Genomic DNA, 20387 nt, shown 5'->3' with positions numbered 1-20387 from the left:
GACTTCGTGTGCACATTTATGTTTCTTCCAGCGAAGGCTGCAGGTATTGAGTTAGATTGTGATTTCTTCTCTCCTAAGTCAAATTATGATTATGATTTGTTACCACCTTACATACTCAGTACATTGTCCGTACTGACGTCCTTTTGCCTGGGGACGCTGCGTTCATGCCCGCAGCCCCAAATCGTTTGGCAAGTTAAGTGTATAGCTAGAATGCTTAGACGTCAGCTGGGATTGGCAAGTTCCACCTCATTCTGGAGCTGTGCTGAGTCATGTATAGATATGTATGATTATGGGTATGTCAGGGCCCTGTCCTGACTCATAATGTTCAGTTTACTTCTTAGAGACTTCTGCAGACAGTGTCTTGTGGTATGTTTGTCGAGATGTCGACAAAGTGATGTCAGTTGAGTCCTTTATGGATTTTAAAAGAGTCTGTATTTTAGATGATTTCAATTGGTTTAAAGTAGTTATTTGATTGAAAGTTTTCATAATCGTTATAAAGATAATGATTTCTATTTGAAAAAGTTTCATGTTTTAAAAGTTTTTGAAATGACAGGTTTTGATAGAGCGAATGTCCAAGGGTTCGCTCGACTCTGATTAGAGTCGAGTGCCCGTCATGCCCAACCATTGTTATGGTGTGACGAAAATTTCCCTTAAATAGCAAGGGAAGTGGGCCTGACCCGACTTGGAATCGGGTTGGGCCGAGCCCACTGCCCAGCTTGACCTTGCTGCATTAAAACGTTCATAACTTTTTATCCCTATGTCGTGTGAAGGCTCACGACCTATGGTTTGAAAGGTATTTCAATTATCTACAACTTTTATTTTAGAAGTGTTCCCAAATTTCCAAATAATGATGGGGTTATGGCCTCCCGAAGTCAGATCACCCGAAAACGTAACTTAAACACATCTTTTTGGAGGGCTTCCACTTTGATTTGGCTCAAGGGTCCTTCTTGAGTTGTGTTTAACTTCACAAATATTATCCATATAACTTGTCATATGTCCTTTATAAAATCTCGACATGTGGACCCCACCTCAGCTTACGATTACGAGGGCTATATATCTTTTAACGTATCATTCCAATGATATTGTACGAATTCCAAATATCATACTCATGCTATCCTCATGCTAATACAGTAGAATTTCATCCTTTATACTTATAATATTTTCTCCTCCTTGAGCTCACATTAAGCCGTCTGCAGCCTTATAACAAGAAATTTTCTGGGGCGTAACATCCTTCCCTTCTGAGAAACATTCGTCCTCGAATGTTAAATAAAGACTAATACTCGTATCCAATTCCTATGTTTATTAATATCACTCAACCCTTCACAATTCCTAATGTCCTTTTCAATACTTATCTTTCCTCTATAAGCTCTAACTTCCCTTAACCTCATTGATGCTTTCAGTTATATTGATTTCTATAAGGGACTCATTACTCCCTTTCCTCAGACACATGTAATCATGTTTCTTTCTCTTCCTTGTTTCATTCTTTACTCGTTTAAGCTTACTCTTTTTTATACTAACTCACCTCTCGAATGACTCATTGCTTATCATTGCTTCCCCTCTTAAGTCTTTTCTCATAATCTTATCACATTATTTGAATCACATTAATCTTAGTTCATCAACCTTACTTCTAATCGCCGAGAGAACTTAACTTAACCCTCGACTCACTTCTATATCCACGAGTAATTTCAACCTAACTCCCAAACTCATTCTGAACCCATCTTATAACCCTCCTTTCAGTCGATTTACAACTATTATTAACCTTTCATTCTTCAGTTTACACTTGCGTATCTTGCTGATCATAGCATACATATATATACTGATCACAATCAATTTTTAACCAAATTTTTGCAGAACCTCCACTGTAATTTGTACTACCCACCTGTATACAACTAACCAACAAGCCTTAGAAGGCAACAATCAAAATATATGAACTTGCCTCACAGGGCCACAATCATATTACAACACCCTATACATACCTGTACAAATGTTCTTCACAAATGACATTCTCAATTCGATAAGAAGCATACCTTTCTAACTGCAATCCTTAACCTACAGCACTTACCTCACATAGCAATCATTAATCATCAGAGAACTTACCTTTCTTACGAACAATTCCAATTTCGCAATCATAGCTGCACCTTACAATCACTTAATCAAACTTTAAATCTTAAGGTTAATGGCAAGGATTCAAGGCCTATAACACAGCTCTATAGCACAATCTATGATCTGAATGAAGGGAAACCATCCTAGACGCCCTGTAGCCTTCTGTTCATAAGTGTGGTCGACAACACGCCCATGAACAAGACTCCACCTGACACGACTTTGCAGACAAACCCTAGAAGGAACTGCTCTGATACCACTTTGTCACACCCTAACAATGGTAACTCTCATCAGAGTCAAGCGAACCTTTAGACATTTGCTCTATCAAATCCTATCATGTCAAAAACTTTTAAGAATATAAAACTTTTCCAAATAGGAATCATTATCTTTATAACGATTATGAAAACTTTCAATCAAATAAGTACTTTAAACCAACTGAAATCATCTAAAATACATACTCTTTTAAAATCCACAAAGGACTCAACTGACATCACTTTGTCGACATCTCGACAAACATACCACAGGACATTGTCTGCAGAAGTCTCTAAGAAGTAAACTGAACATTATGAGCCAGGACAGGGCCCTGACATACCCATAATCATACATATCGATACATGACTCAGCACAGATCCAGAATGAGGTGGAACTTGCCAATCCCAGCTGACGTCCAAGCATCCTAGCTATACACTTAACCTGCCAAACAATCTGGGGCTGCGGGCATAAACGCAGCGTCCCCAGGCAAAAAGACGTCAGTACGGACAATGTACTGAGTATGTAAGGTGGTAACAAATCATAATCATAATTTGATTGAGGAGAGAAGAAATCACAATCTAACTCAATACTTGCAGCCTTCGCTGGAAGAAACATAAATGTGCACACGAAGTCTCAAAACAATCTTTAAGTAAATAATGCAATCCAACACACATGCCACTTCCGACATGTTAACCAAATTGTCCCTTCGGACAGCCGCTTCCGGCTAGTATCACAATAGTCCCTTCGGACGGCCGCTTCCGGCATAATAATAATGGACCCTTCGGGCAGCCGCTTCCGGCTTAATAATGATGGCCCCTTCGGGCAGCCGCTTCCGGCTTAATAATGATGGCCCCTTCGGGGAGCCGCTTCCAGCTTAATATCATCATCATATCAACACAAACTCAATCCACAAATATCAATTTCAATTTATATTATAAGTCACTAATCAATTCATCACAATCCAGTTATTCGCCTTAGTCTTTATAAGAAGTTATCAAATTTGTATCTCACTAGACTTAGGAGGACATACTTCCAGGTTTGAGGGTAGAATTGTTATGAAATTCTTACTACTTATATCCTACTCAATTTCATCGTATTGCCCTACTCAAAGAAAAAATGATCATATCAATACAAAGGGATGATACTATGGAATGTAAACATAAATCGTAAATGAAATGAAGTACTAAAATCTCGCACCCCCTTCGGAGTGGTTTTGAAAATCAAACTTTATGTTTCCTTTAGTATAAAACTAATTTCCTCGAAATCATTAGTAAAACCATATACACAACTCAACTTGGCACCTTATGGGTGTTCCGTTTAGAATAGAATAGGAGTACAATATCAATAATCCATCACAAGAAACATTTAGGCCTTACTCGTCTAAGAATGGAATCATATGGAGTACATATAGAATGAATAGCAACAAGAATCATGCCATAGGAAGAAAGGTTTGCCATACATACCTTTGCCGCTTTCCAGCTAACCACAGCCCATCTTCGGGGCAAACTAATCTATCAACAATACCAATTTACCAACAATCAATCCAATATATATCCTTAAATCTTTATTTCTAACGGAATTTTGACAGCATTTCCTTTATAAACTCGACAACCCCAAGAATCCAATTCAGCTAAATTAACAACAACAAGAACCATCTCATATAAGCCTTTTTAAACTCAAAGTATCAACTCCCAAGGATATACACCAAAACGGCCCGGTATACGCTTTGTATACGATATCTTCATACACTTTATTCTCCAAAATTCAAGAACAAAAACTTATCAACAACATCAACAACAATATCAACAATTATTTTATATCAATATCAAACTAATCCTATCCATTTAATCATACCAAAACAGCCCCCAAGTCATTTGATATCCAAAAATTATAACCGAACTTTCAATGTCATTTTCTCTATTCTAACCCGTCAAATCTATCAATGATCAGGGTAAGAACATCATTAAAATCTTAAACATACCTTATATGAGAAGCCACCACGAAAACAAAATCCCCCAAGTTCAATTTATAGCTTAAAACGGCGGCAACAACTTGTACTACACTTTACTCTTCACAAGCCTCGGAATTCAGGACCTCGAACATGATCAATTCTCCACTTTCTCTCTCTAACTCTCCTCTCTCTCTATCTAAAATATTCTGGACCTTTGGTATGAAAAATGAGGCAGATAAGGCTAAAAATTTCCCTTAAATAGCAAGGGAAGTGGGCCTGACCCGACTTGGAATCGGGTTGGGCCGAGCCCACTGCCCAGCTTGACCTTGCTGTATTAAAACGTCCATAACCTTTTATCCCTATGTCGTGTGAAGGCTCACGACCTATGGTTTGAAAGGTATTTCAATTATCTACAACTTTTATTTTAGAAGTGTTCCCAAATTCCCAAATAATGATGGGGTTATGGCCTCCCGAAGTCAGATCACCCGAAAACGTAACTTAAACACTTCTTTTTGGAGGGCTTCCACTTTGATTTGGCTCAAGGGTCCTTCTTGAGTTGTGTTTAGCTTTACATATATTATCCATATAACTTGTCATACGTCCTTTATAAAATCTCTACATGTGGACCCCACCTCAGCTTACGATTACGAGGGCTATATATCTTTTAACGTATCATTCCAATCATATTGTACGAATTCCAAATATCATACTCATGCTATCCTCATGCTAATACAGTAGAATTTCATCCTTTATACTTGTAATATTTTCTCCTCCTTGAGTTCACATTAAGCCGTCTGCAGCCTTATAACATTAAAAATTTTCTAGGGCGTAACAATAACGAGTCTAACAATAGTTTGAATTCCCTTGATTGTAGATTTAAGAGTTCAAGAAGTAGAAGTTGAGCGAATAGATAAGCTTCAAGGTATTTAAAGCTATCCCTTCTTTCTTCTTCGGCATGAATTACAGAAAATGAGCAAACAGCGAACATACATGACTCCAATGAACTCTAGTTCTCAGCACTACTTGACATGACAGTTGTCTTTGATTCACAAGTGTTGGTTCATTCTAATTATTCTCTTGAATCCCAAATGATGATTCATTTTGTAGATGATTGCTCCTATTACTCATGCACAGTTTCATTGCATATTTCACCGAGTCCCTCACTAGAGGGCCGGGTACGTATTATATTTCACCGAGTCCCATAATGAGCCGAGTACGTATTATATTTCACCGAGTCCTATAATGGGCCGGGTACGGTATATTATATTTCACCGAGTCCCATAATGGGCCGGGTACGGTATATTATAGATGCATGACTCTCAATATAAGGTACAGATGCTTTGGTATTCCTTAATTATCATACTTATTTCTTGTCATCTTTTCACTCAGTCATGATCTTCATTACTGTACTTCATGCTTTACATATTCAGTACCCTTTCCGTAATGACCCCCTTTCTTCGGGGGCAGCATTTCATGCCCGCAGGTACAGATGCTCAGTTTGGTGATCCTCCAGCTTAGGACATCTGCTCGGCTGCTTGGAGAGCTCCATCGTTCCGGAGCTTGAGTCATTTTGGTACAGATCCTTTTGATATAGACTTATGTATATTCGGGGGTACGACGGGGCCCTGTACCGTCATATTACACTATTATACTCTTAGAGATCTGTGGACATGTGTGGGTTGTATATATGGTTTGGTTAGCTATATAGGCATAGTTCATTTTGGATATTCTCGTGTATAGTGGCAGCCTTGTAGGCTTGCATATTTTTTTATGTTTGGTTAACTGTGACTCCCCAGGAGACAGGTTCATTTTGATATATGGCATTATAAGTCTACAACTTGCTTTTATATATTTCCACATTGTCCTTAGTATCAATCTGATTATATCTAACAGGTTCGTATACAAGTGTCCAATTTGGGCACTAGTCATGGCCCATCGGTTTGGGTCGTGACAAAAGTGGTATCAAAGCAGTTCATCATCGGAGTGTCTACAGACCATTTCTGGTAGAGTCTTGTTTATCGGTGCGTTACGCACCATATATATAAACAGAAAGCTACAGGACATTTAGGATGTCATCTTTCTTTCTTACTCTAGATCGTGCGATAGAGCTATGTTATCACGATAGTCCCTCTCTAACGAATTAATGTGTTTCCAGCTATACCTCCAAGAAAGCGACAGCTGCCAGAAGGGTAAATCAGTAGCCGGAGATGCTAGTTAGACTAAGAAAGTTACTAGGGCCTATGCCCAGTTTATGCCTGAGACGGTAGTCCGGTCAGCGAGCTCTGCTACATCGCCACCTCCAGAGGAGCTTGGAGCAGCAGCAGCTCCAGTTCTGGAGGTAGCACCACCACCAGCTCTCGAGGCCTCAGTATCTGATCCTCCAGCTCCTCAGCTAGGGGCTGAGGATACGGCCATGAGAGATGTAGTTCAGTTGTTAACCAGATTAGTGGCAGGGCAGGCTCGCAGGCATAGACAAAGAGTTGACTATGCGGATAGGTCTGATAGCTTGAGGGTTCGTGACTTACTGAATTGTAATCCTCCAGAGTTTTTTGGGTCAAAGCTCAAGGATAATCCATAGGATTTTATTCGGCAAATGGAGCGTACATTGAGGATAATGAGGGCTTCTGAAAATGAGTCTGTTGAGTTGGCTTCGTATCGATTGCGGGATGTAGCCGTTAATGTGTATGAAGCTTGGGAGTTATCCAGGGGCAAGGATGCTCCTCCAGCAGTATAGGATGAGTTTGTGGAGGCTTTCCTTGGACACTTCCTGCCTCCAGAGATGAGGCAAGCTAGAGTTGATAGATTCTTACATTTGTGGCAGAGTGGCAGGAGCGTTCGAAGTCTTGAGGTTGATTCGTTGGCTAGATATGAACCGACTATTGTAGCTGATATGGTGGATAGAGTGCATCGTTATGTGATGAGACTAGATCGTTATCTGGTTGATGGTTGTATGGCAGTGGCTCTTCATCCAGGTATTGATATTGCTCGGGTACAGGCATATGCACAAGGGGTAGAGGATTGACACAGGGGACGTTAGCCAGATAGACACCATGATAGAGGCCAACATAAGAGGGCTAGATCAACGGGTTATTCTTGTGAGTTTCGAGGCGGGCAGCCTCAGCAGCATGTTAGATATTCTTCCCAGCCAGCACAGAGTGCGCCCCCATGGTTCGTGGGTAGGGGATTCGATCGCACAGGGTATTCAGGAGCCGATCAGAGCTGCAGGCTCCAGGTTCACAGATGAGCAGGGGTTTGAGTCAGTCGAGGGCACCTTTGCCTTGGTGTTCTCGGTGTGGTAGGCCCCATTTTAGGGAATATCGTTGGGCTACAAGTGCTTGTTTATCTTGCAGCCGTCAAGGACGTATGATGAGAGAGTGTCCTTTTGGAGGTGTGCAAGTGGTATGGCTCAGCCCACTCGGTCGGTTGCTGGTTCATCTTCTATAGCCATGCGCCCTACGGGGCAGGGTATTCAGACGCCAGTAGGCCGTGGTAAAGGTCATGGCGGAGCTTCCAGTTCTAGCGGTCCCTCGAATTGAATATATGATTTAGCTAGTAGGCAGGATCAGGAGGCGTCACCGAATGTGGTTACAGGGATATTATCGATTTTCTCCCAAGACGTATATGTATTAATAGATCCAGGTTCCACCTTATCATATATATCCCCCTTTGTTGCTAGTAGAATCGAAATAGAACCTGAGTCGATAGAATCATTTGAGGTAGCTACACCGGTACGAGATTCTGTCATAGCTAGGCAAGTATATAGAAATTGCTCGGTGGGTATGTATAGTCGTCATACCATAGTAGACCTGATAGAGTTAGACATGACTGAGTATGATGTTATCATAGGTATGGATTGGCTGGCTTCTTGCTATGCTAATGTTGATTGTAGAGAAAAGATAGTTCGATTTCAGTTTTCAAGAGAGCCGATTATAAAGTGGAGAGGGAATACAGCATCGCTGAGGGGTAAGTTTATTTCATACCTCAAGGAAAGGAGGATGGTTAGAAAAGGCTATATTTATCATCTTGTTCGAGTGCATGATATGAAAGCAGAGGTACTGGCTCTTCAGTCAGTCCGGTAGTTAATGAATTCCCAGATGTATTCCTCGATGAGCTTCCAGGTCTCCCTCCAGAACGAGAGATAGAGTTCATTATAGATGTATTGCCAGATACTCAGCCTATATCTATTCCTCTTTATAGAATGGCACCTGCAGAGCTGAAGGAATTAAAGGAGCAACTGAGAGACTTGATAGAAAAAGGCTTCATCAGGCCTAGTACATCACCTTGGGGAGCACCAGTACTATTTATGAGGAAGAAAGATGGGTCACTGCGGATGTGTATTGATTATAGGCAGCTGAATAAAGTAACGATAAAGAACAGGTATTCCCTCCCCAGGATTGATGACCTATTTGACCAATTGCAGGGTGCTAGATGTTTTTCGAAGATAGACTTGCGGTCAGGTTATCATCAAGTGCGGGTAAAGGAGGAAGATATCCCAAAGATGACATTCAGGACCCATTACGGGCATTACAAGTTTAGAGTGATGTTTTTCGGGCTGACTAATGCTCCAGCGGTGTTTATGGATTTGATGAACCGAGTATTCAAACCATTTTTAGATACGTTCGTTATCGTATTCATTGATGATATTCTTGTTTATTCACGTTCAGAAGAGGCGCATGCAGACCATTTGAGGATGGTACTTAAGGTACTCCAGCACCAAAAGTTATATGCTAAATTTTCTAAGTGCAAATTTTGGTTGACTTCAGTAGCATTTTGGGGGAATCTTATTGGAGCTGACGATATTCGGGTAGATACACAGAAGATTGAGGCGGTAAAGACTTTCCTAGACCTACGACACCTACTGAAGTATGTAGTTTTTTGGGGCTTGCAGGATATTACAGGAGATTCATACAAAGGTTTGCCTCGATTTCAGTACCTTTAACAAGGATAACTCTGAAGGTAGCTAAGTTCCAGTGGACTGATGCTTGCGAGCAAAGCTTCCAGTTGCTGAAAGACAAGTTGACGACGGCTCCAATTCTAGCTCTTCCTGAGGGACCAGATGGTTATGTTATCTATTGTGACGCTTCAGGTGTTGGACTAGGTTGTTTATTAATGCAGCATGGCAGGGTTATAGCCTATGCCTCCAGACAGCTCAGAAAGCACGAGAAGAATTATCCTACTGATGATCTGGAGTTAGCAGCAGTGATTCATACCTTGAAGATATGGAGGCATTATTTATATGGTGCTATTGTCAATATCTATACGGATCACAAAATCTCCAATATATCTTTAAGCAGAAGGAGCTGAATTTATGATAGAGACGGTGGCTAGAGTTATCAAAGGATTATGATGTTGACATTCTATACCATCCAGGGAAAGCAAATGTTATAGCAGATGCTCTTAGCCGTAAATATATGGGCAGCCTGACAGATGTGCAGCCAGAAAGGAAGTAGATGGTTCGTGAGATTTACGAACTAGCTAGCCTTGGAGTCCGTTTGGCTAACTCTGGAGATAGTGGAGTTTCTGTTCGAGAGGTTGCTGAGTCTTCTTTCATAGAAGAGGTGAAGAGACGTCAGTACGATAACCCTGTTCTGTCACAGTATAGGGATACTGCCCTTCAAAAGGAGAAAACCCCATTCGGGGTTACACCTGACGTAATACTACGGTATAGGGGCAGGTTGTGTGTATCTGATGTTGTAGGGCTACGACGGCAGGTTATGGGAGAGGCATATTATGCCCGTTATTCTTTTCATCCGGGGTTAACGAAGAGGTATCATGACCTCAAATGCTTATATTGGTGGGATGGCATGAAAAGGGACATAGCGGAGTTTGTTGCTTAGTGCCCGAATTGTCAACAGGTTAAGGTCGAGCATCAGAAGCCTGGTGGATTATTGCTGGAGATAGAGATCATATGTCACGACCCATCTAGAGGGCCGCGACGAGCACCCGGTGCTAGCCCACCCGGGCACCCCCTTAACACACTGTTATGCTTACATCTAGGTAAGCCATACAATTAAACATATAAATCTATTCGTTCATCATACCAGTCCCATTGGATGACAATGCCTTCATATAATGATAGGCATCTATGCCACATCAACGTACATGAGCCGATAAGGCTATCAAAATGATATACAAAATATGGGCCGACAAGGCCAGACATATCTAACCATATACAAGTGACTACGAGCCTCTAAGAAGAGTATAACATATCACATGAGCGGGACAGGACCCCGTTGTGCCCATAATTATGTACACAAAAGAATGAGTACCCACAAGCTATGGCTCTGAATGAAATGGAGCTCTGCTAGGTGGTCTCGGAGAATACCGCTATGGATCATGCCTGTCTCCCTGTGCACTTGCGGGCATGACGCAGCGTCCACAAACAAAAGGACGTCAGTACAAAGAATATACTGAGTATGTAAAGCATAGTCAATATCAATATAGAAGCATAGATAGCAACATAAGAAATAGCACAGGATGGGAAATGGCAATATCATCGTCATATGCACTTACTTGCCTTTCATAGGAACGTTCCCTTGCTAATACGTATTTGTGTACATACATCACTATCCGTACTCCACCATAATACCCGTACCATATTTGTGCTCGTATTCGTATACATGCCCATATTCACATTCATATACATGGTCATGTCATATTCGTAATCATATCATATACATAATCATGTCATACACATAGCATACCCGACCACGTAGGATCGGTGTTTCATACATATCCTTATATAACATACCCGACCACGTAGGATCGGTGTTTCACGTACCCGATCATATCTAGGCTCGGTGATCATACATACCTGGCAAACCAAGGCTCAGTGTTACACGTACCTGGCCCTACCAAGGCTCAGTGTTGTCCATACCGAAATGCAGTGGTGTGCGCGCGTTACGTAAATATACATACATATACATCTATACATATACTACCCGGCCATATAAGCTCGGTGTTCCATAATCTTCATACATATACACAATAGCTCATAAGCATCTTTACTTTTAACCCCATTAAATCGTCATCGTTATTATCATTATAGCCATCATCAATACCGTTATGACTATCATCATCATTCATTTCATCTACCTTAATAGGCCTACTCGTCATGCGAGGAACTTAGTACAATCGTAGCGTATAAAGAATCATGAGCTTATAAGCTCGGAAGATCAAATCATTGAAGGACAACATACTCGTATAGAGGATTTAGATGTTTGGCCAAAGAACCACGCCTTATGAAAGAAGGGTTAGCCTTACATACCTTTCCGTTTGACTATTTATCGCTTGTACATTCCCCTTCAAAGATCGCGTTTCTACCTTCATTAAAGTCTTACTATCATTAGAATCGATAGCTAGCATCTATGACTAAAACTAGAGAAAATCGGACAGCATCTCCTCCATGACGTATCTCAACTCCCAAACGTCAATAATAAATTCACGATGCCATAACAATAGCCATTACTCATTCACATTATCCATATTTCTAGACTTACATTCAATTCATCCATAACCATGGGCATAACACACACGACGTCCATTTACATACATCGTTCATCTCATGTTCTCAACATCATTTATATCGTATTTACCACAATACATCAAGACCCATAGCTCAATTCTTACTATTTCTCAAAATGACACTATTCCATATTCATGACTCAATTTTCTATACTCTTCTACAATCCAAGTATTTCAACTCTTAACTACCTTAAACAACATAGAAATAGCATGAATCTTACCTTAAATGTTGTAGGAACAAGCTTTAGTTGATAATACTCCACTTTGAGGAAAACCCTAGTTTTTCTCCATTTGGATTTCTTGACCTTGGATGATCTTGATGGTTTTCTTACACTTGATTCCCTTTATTTATGTTGTTGATCACCAAATATCCTTGAATTCTTGTGGAATATATGTAGAGAGATGTTCTAGAGAGAAGGGGTGTGATGTAGAAGTGAAATGAAATAAGCCTTGGTCCCCTTATCTAATGACTTAAAAATCTGATTTGAAGTGCACAGTGGTCGTAAACTTAGTTTACGGTCCGTATTCCAGTTTACGGACCGTCCTTCATGGTCGTATTTAATCATATCAGAACCAGAAACTCAAACTGAGATGTGGTGATTTACGGACGCAGTTTACGGGGCCGTAAACCACTTTACGGTTCGTATTTTGGGTCGTTTTTAACCATTTGCTCATTTGGCAGAAAGTTGAAGTTTTGGAAGCCAAAATGCGACACGGCAGTTTACGGACCGTATACCACTTTACGGTCCGTATTTCATTTTACGACCACTGGCCAGAATGCAAACTTGCAACTTTTCACATTTCCAAAACCTATGATTATTCATTATGGAGCATAACCTCTCTCTTATTGTGATTGCCTTCGGAATCTCACTTAGGGTCGTCAAATGTTATTTCTTACTCGCGGAAACATCGTACGCTCGTACTCATCACTAGTTCATTCACTTGCGTACCAACGGAAGATTTTTCCAAGGTGTAACATTCTCCCCCCCCCCCCCCCCCCCCCCCCTTAAGAACATTCGTCCTCGAATGTTAAAGTCTTCGGGGATTCTATAAAAATTTCGCCAGAGTTTCCCCTATACTATGACACTACCATCTTATCACAACAACCCATAATATCGATGCCTCACAGGGCCACAACATAATAGCATACAAGTTTGGCCACGCACGGCCCAAAAAGCATAAAAGGAAAACATGCATAGCTTAAAATCTTGACGTCTCATCTTGGACTTCTTCCAAGGGCTGATATAAAGGAGGGTATTTGGATCGCATACTTTCTTCCGCTTCCCATGTCATTTCTTCTCGTTTACTGCTTCTCCATAAAACCTTAACTGAGGCCACTTCTTTGTTTCTAAGCCTCTGTACTTGCCTATCTATTATGGCAATGGGTATCTCTTCATAAGATAACTTTTCTGTCACATGTACATCACTTATTGGCGCGATCTTAGTAGGATCTCCTACACACTTTCGAAGCATCGAGACATGGAAAATCGGATGGACTGACTCCAAATCCGGAGGTAGTTCTAATTCATAGGCTACCTTGCCCACTTTTCATACAATCTCATAAGGCCCAATGTATCGGGGACTAAGCTTCCCCTTTTTGCCAAACCTCATTACACCCTTCATAGGCGACACTTTCAAGAATACCCAGTCTTTCACTCTGAACTCCAAGTCTCTTCGACGATTATCCGCATAGGACTTTTGGCGACTTTGGGCTGCTAACAACCGATCTTGTATGAGCTTAACTTTCTCTACAGCTTGCTGGACCAAATCTGGCCCTATCAATTTAGCCTCTCCTGTTTCAAACCACCCGATTGGGGATCTACACTTTCGCCCATATAAAGCTTCATACAGTGCCATTTGAATGCTAGAATGGTAACTGTTATTGTAAGCAAATTCAATGAGTGGCAAATGATCATCCCAATTTCCTCCAAAATCTATCATACATGCTCGTAACATATCTTCAAGAGTCTGAATAGTACGTTCAGCTTGTCCATCGGTCTGTGGATGAAATGCCGTGCTAAGGCTCACTTGGGTCCCTAAACCCTCTTGGAACGACGTCCAGAAATTAGCTATAAACTGAGTCCCTCTATCGGAGATAATAGACACTGGAACACCATGGAGTCTCACTATCTCCTTAACATATAGCTTTGCATAATCTTCAGCCACATACATCGTTCTGACGGGTAAGAAATGAGCTGACTTTGTGAGTCTATCCACAATCACCCATATGGAATCATTCTTACGTCGAGAACGGGTTAAGCCTGAAATGAAGTCCATGTTAATCACTTCCCATTTCCAAGTTGGGATTTCTATAGCTTGCAACAATCCACCCGGTTTTTGGTGCTCAATTTTCACTTGCTAGCAATTTGGACATTGAGCTACGAATTCCGCTATATCTTTCTTCATTCCAATCAACCAATATATAGACTTAAGGTCATGATACATTTTCGTCGCTCTGGGGTGGATAGAGTAGCGGGAAAAATGGGCTTCCCTCATTATTTGGTGGCGTAAGTCTGCCACATCGGGAACACATAACCTGCCTCGACAGCGGAGAACTCCATCTCCTGAAATATCAAATGATGACTCCTCTTTCTTGGGGAGTGTATCTCTGTACTGCATTAGCATGGAATCTTCGTATTGTTGCTCTTTCACTTCTGCTACTAACGACGAGACCGCTGAATTCTGAATAGTATCTCCCCTGCTACCTGAGTCCACCACTCGAACTCCTAGGCTAGCTAACTGCTGGAGCTCACGGGCCATTCCCCTCTTCTTTGGTCATACATCACATAAACTTCCCATCGATCTGCGGCTAAGAGCATCAGCTACAACATTTGCCTTTCCAGGGTGATACAAAATATCGACATCATAATCCTTTAGCAGTTCCAACCATCGTCGTTGCCGCAAATTCAACTCTTTCTGATTGAAGATGTAGTGGAGACTCTTATTATCTGTGTAGATATCCACATGGACACCATATAAAAAATGTCTCCATATCTTTAATGCATGAACCACCGCGGCCAATTCTAGATCATGGGTCGGATAACTCTTCTCATGTTTCCGCAATTGCCTTGAAGCATACGCAACCACTTTACCATGTTGCATCAATACACAGCCTAGCCCAACGCCTGAAGCATCACAATAAACAACATATCCTTCCAATCCCTCTTGGAGTGTCAAGACTGGGGCAGAAGTCAATCTATCCTTCAACTCTTGGAAACTACGTTCTCAAGCATCTGTCCATTGAAACTTAGCTGATTTCTGGGTGAACTTTGTGAGCGGTGCAGAAATAGAAGAAAAGCCTTCAACAAACCTCCTGTAATAACCTGCTAAGCCCAGAAAGCTACGAACCTCCGTAGGAGTCGTGCGCCTTGGCCAAGTCTTCACGGCCTCAATCTTTTGACTATCCACTCGAATACCATCGGCTGCAACAATATGCCCCAGAAATGCAACTGAGTTCAACCAAAACTCGCATTTCAAAAACTTTGCAAACAACCCTCGAGTCTGAAGAACTACAAGGACAGTGCGCAAATGATCCGCATGTTCTGCCACGGATCTAGAATACACCAAGATATCATCAATAAATACGATCACAAATAAATCTAGGAAGGGCCTAAACACATTGTCCACGGGGATGAACTAGGCCTAATAAAGCCTTTATCAAGTAAATCTTTCAATTGCTCCTTCAACTCCTTCAATTCTGCAGGTGCCATTCTATAAGGAGGAATAGATATAGGCTTAGTTTCTGGCAACACATCAATAGCAAAGTCAATCTCCCGCTCAGGAGGAAGGCCTGGAAGCTCTTCCGGGAACACATCCGAAAATTCATTTACTGCGGGAACTGACTGAAGGGTTGGCGATTCAGCTTTCATATCTTGAACTCGCACTAGGTGATAAATACATCCCTTTGTGACCATCTTCCTTGCCTTTAGATAGGAAATAAACCTACCTTTTGGTGAAGCCGTATTCCCTTTCCATTCTAAAACTGGTTCTCCCGGAAACTGGAAACGAACCATCTTCATTCTACAATCAACATTGGCATAACAAGAAGCCAACCAATCCATGCCCATAATGACATCAAAATCTACCAGCTTTAGTTCATGCAAGTCAACTATAGTACGGCGGTCACATATCACAACTACACAATCTCTACATACTCGGCTAGCTATTACCGATTCACCCACGGGTGTAGACACCTCAAAAGGTTTGATCGACTCCGGCTCGATTTTAAATCGACCCGCAATATATGGAGTAACATAGGACAATGTGGAGCCCGGATCAATCAAAGCATATACATCATGAGAGAATACCGATAATATACCTGTGACCACGTCAGGAGAAGACTCAAGATCTTGGCGTCCAGCCAAAGCATAAATACGGTGCTGAGGACCGCTAGAACTGGGAGCTCTCCCTCTGCCTCTACCATGGCCAACTGGAGCATGTGAACCTGGCCCCATAGGGCGCATAGAAGATGAAGATCCGGCTACTGACCTTGAGGGCTGGGTCCTACCCCTACCATGAACCGAGGGGCAATCACGCATGATATGGCCTGGCCGACCACATGAATAGCAACCATCTAAACCCGATCGGCATTGACCCCAATGCAACTTCCCACACTGGGAACATCGTGGCACGGGCGGCCTTGCCTGACCCGAATAACCTCTAAACTGGGAACCTGAAGAACTCGGACACGGCCCCGCACGAGCAGATCTATCAAATCTCTGGCCTGAAAATCGTGGAGGTGCACTGGTCATAGAGTAGCCTGAATGCCTGGGAAACTGCTACTTGTGCCCACCTCTAATCTCACTCATCGGACCCGAAGATCTGGCCCTCTTGCTATGGCCCCTATCTTGCTCACGTTCCCTTCTTTGCTGTTGCAGGCTTTCTTCTAAGTTTTGAGCATGGGCCTGAATGCGTGCACTATCCATACCGTCCTAAAGGGACACAGTCAAGCATCTATCCATCAAATGTGTCCCTAGGCCTTTCACAAATCAGTGTACCCGGTCACCCATATCCGCTACCATGGCCGAAGCATACCTAGCCAAGGAATTGAAGCGGAGACTATACTCTAGAGCACTCATGCTACCTTGCCTCAAATTTAAGAACTTATCGGCTCTAGCTCGCCGAACTTCCGGAGGCATATAGTGTCGGAGAAAAGCATCAACGAACTCTTGCCATACCGGGGGAGGTGCATTGGCTCCCCGTGAAGCCATCCAAACTGTATACAACTGGATCGAGACATCTCTCAATCTATATGATGCTAACTCCACCGATTCGGTGTCTGAAACATGTATCAATCGAAGCGTCCTCAACATCCCATCAATGAAATCCTGAGGGTCCTCTTCCGGCTTTGACCCAAAGAATTTCGGAGGGTTTAAAGTAATGAAGTCATGGGCCCTTGCACGAACAACCCTATCACCTTGCCTTGAACTTTGCCTCTGAGTCTGGGCTGCAACCAATTGAGTCAGCAAATTAATGGCCACTTTCACATCTTGGCCCGAAGCATCCGGTGGAGAAGCTGGAGGTGCCGGAGTTGGGGCTGAGGCTCCCTGATGCTCCTCTAATATAGGCACTGAATGGGAGGACTGGGACTGAGCCGCAATCTGGGACTCACTTTCCTCTACTACTGGTGGCGGTGCTTTTTCAGCCCGCTTTTCTGCCACCGTCTTGCCCTTTTGGGCAGCTGTATCTTTTCTCTTTCTAGGCATTTCTGAAATACACAACACACGATTAAGGAACAAGAATTTCTCACATCATAGCTCTATCGCACGATTCTTATCAAGAAAAGAAGGTCATTTTTTCCTAAAATGTCCGCAGATTCTTGTTTATAAGTGTGGCGCGCAACACACCCATAACCAAGACTCTACTAGACACGGCTCGTAGACACACCCTAGGACTGAACTGCTCTGATACAACTTTTGTCACGACCCTTCTAGAGGGCCGCGACGAGCACCCGGTGCTAGCCTACCCGGGCACCCCCTTAACTCACTTTTATGCTTACATCTAGGTGTGCCATACAATTAAACATATAAATCTATTCGTTCATCATACCAGTCCCATTGGACGACAATGCATTTATATAATGATTGGCATCTATGCCACATCAACGTGCATGAGCCGACAAGGCTATCAAAATGATATACAAAATATGGGCCGACAAGGCCAGACATATCTAACCATATACAAGTGACTACGAGCCTCTAAGAAGAGTATAACATATCACATGAGCGGGATAGGACCCCGCTGTGCCCATAATTATGTACACAAAAGAATGAGTACCCAAAAGCTATGGCTTCGAATGAAATGGAGCTCTGCTAGGTGGTCTCTGAGAATACCGCTATGGATCAAGCCTGTCTCCCTGTGCACCTGCGGGCATGACGCAGCGTCCACAAACAAAAGGACGTCAGTACGAAGAATGTACTGAGTATATAAAGCATAGTCAATATCAATATAGAAGCATAGATAGCAACATAAGAAATAGCACAGGATGGGAAATGGCAATATCATCGTCATATGCACTTACTTGCCTTTCATAGGAACTTTCCCTTGCTAATACGTATTTATGTACATACATCACTATTCGTACTCCACCATAATACCCGTACCATATTTGTGCTCGTATTCGTATACATGCCCTTATTCACATTCATATACATGGTCATATCATATTCGTAATCATATCATATACATAATCATGTCATACACATAGCATTTACATAGCATACCCGACCACGTAGGATCGGTGTTTCATACATATCCTTATATAACATACCCGACCACGTAGGATCGGTGTTGCACGTACCCGATCATATCTAGGCTCAATGATCATACATACCTGGCCAACCAAGGCTCAGTGTTACATGTACCTGACCCCACCAAGGCTAAGTGTTGTCCATACCCAACTGTAGTGGTGTGCGTACGTTACGTAAATATACATATATATACATCTATACATATACTACCCGGCCATATAAGCTCGGTGTTCCATAATAGTCATACATATACACAATAGCTCATAAGCATCTTTACTTTTAACCCCATTATCATAATCGTCATCGTTATTATCATTATATCCATCATGAATACCGTTATCACTATCATCATCATTCATTTCGTCTACCTTAATAGGCCTACTAGTCATGCGAGGAACTTAGTACAATCGTAGCGTATAAAGAATCATGAGCTTATAAGCTCGGAAGATCAAATCATTGAAGGACAACATACTCGTATAGAGGATTTAGATGTTTGGCCAAAGAACCACGCCTTATGAAAGAAGGGTTAGCCTTACATACCTTTCCGTTTAACTATTTATCGCTTGTACATTCCCCTTCAAAGATCGCGTTTCTACCTTCATTAAAGTCTTACTATCATTAGAATCGATAGCTAGCATCTATGACTAAAACTAGAGAAAATCGGACAGCATCTCCTCCATGACGTATCTCAACTCCCAAACGTCAATAATAAATTCACGATGCCATAACAATAGCCATTACTCATTCACATTATCCATATTTCTAGACTTACATTCAATTCATCCATAACCATGGGCATAACACACACGACGTCCATTTACATACATCGTTCATCTCATGTTCTCAACATCATTTATATCGTATTTACCACAATACATCAAGACCCATAGCTCAATTCTTACTATTTCGCAAAATGACACTATTCCATATTCATGACTCAATTTTCTAAACTCTTCTACAATCCAAGTATTTCAACTCTTAACTACCTTAAACAACATAGAAATAGCATGAATCTTACCTTAAATGTTGTAGGAACAAGCTTTAGTTGATAATACTCCACTTTGAGGAAAACCCTAGTTTATCTCCATTTGGATTTCTTGACCTTGGATGATCTTGATGGTTTTCTTACACTTGATTCCCTTGATTTATGTTGTTGATCACCAAATATCCTTGAATTCTTGTGGAATATATGTAGAGAGATGTTCTAGAGAGAAGGGGTGTGATGTAGAAGTGAAATGAAATAAGCCTTGGTCCCCTTATCTAATGACTTAAAAATCTGATTTGAAGTGTACAGTGGTCGTAAACTTAGTTTACGGTCCGTATTCCAGTTTACAGACCGTCCTTCGTGGTCGTATTTAATCATATCAGAACCAGAAACTCAAACTGAGATGTGGTGATTTACGGACGCAGTTTACGGGCCGTAAACCACTTTACGATTCGTATTTTGGGTCGTTTTTAACCATTTGCTCATTTGGCAGAAAGTTGAAGTTTTGGAAGCCAAAATGCGACATGGCAGTTTACGGACCGTATACCACTTTGCGGTCCGCATTTCATTTTACGACCACTGGCCAGAATGCAAACTTGCAACTTTTCACATTTCCAAAACCTATGATTATTCATTATGGAGCATAACCTCTCTCTTATTGCGATTGCCTTCGGAATCTCACTTAGGGTTGTCAAATGTTATTTCTTACTCGCGAAAACATCGTACGCTCGTACTCATCACTAGTTCATTCACTTGCGTACTAACGAAAGATTTTTCCGAGGTGTAACATCTTAACTTGGAAATAGGAGGTGATTAATGTGGACTT

Source organism: Lycium barbarum, chromosome 10 (genome assembly GCF_019175385.1).
Source record: "Lycium barbarum isolate Lr01 chromosome 10, ASM1917538v2, whole genome shotgun sequence".
Taxonomy (NCBI): Eukaryota; Viridiplantae; Streptophyta; class Magnoliopsida; order Solanales; family Solanaceae; genus Lycium; species Lycium barbarum.
This window is presented reverse-complemented; position numbering follows the sequence as displayed.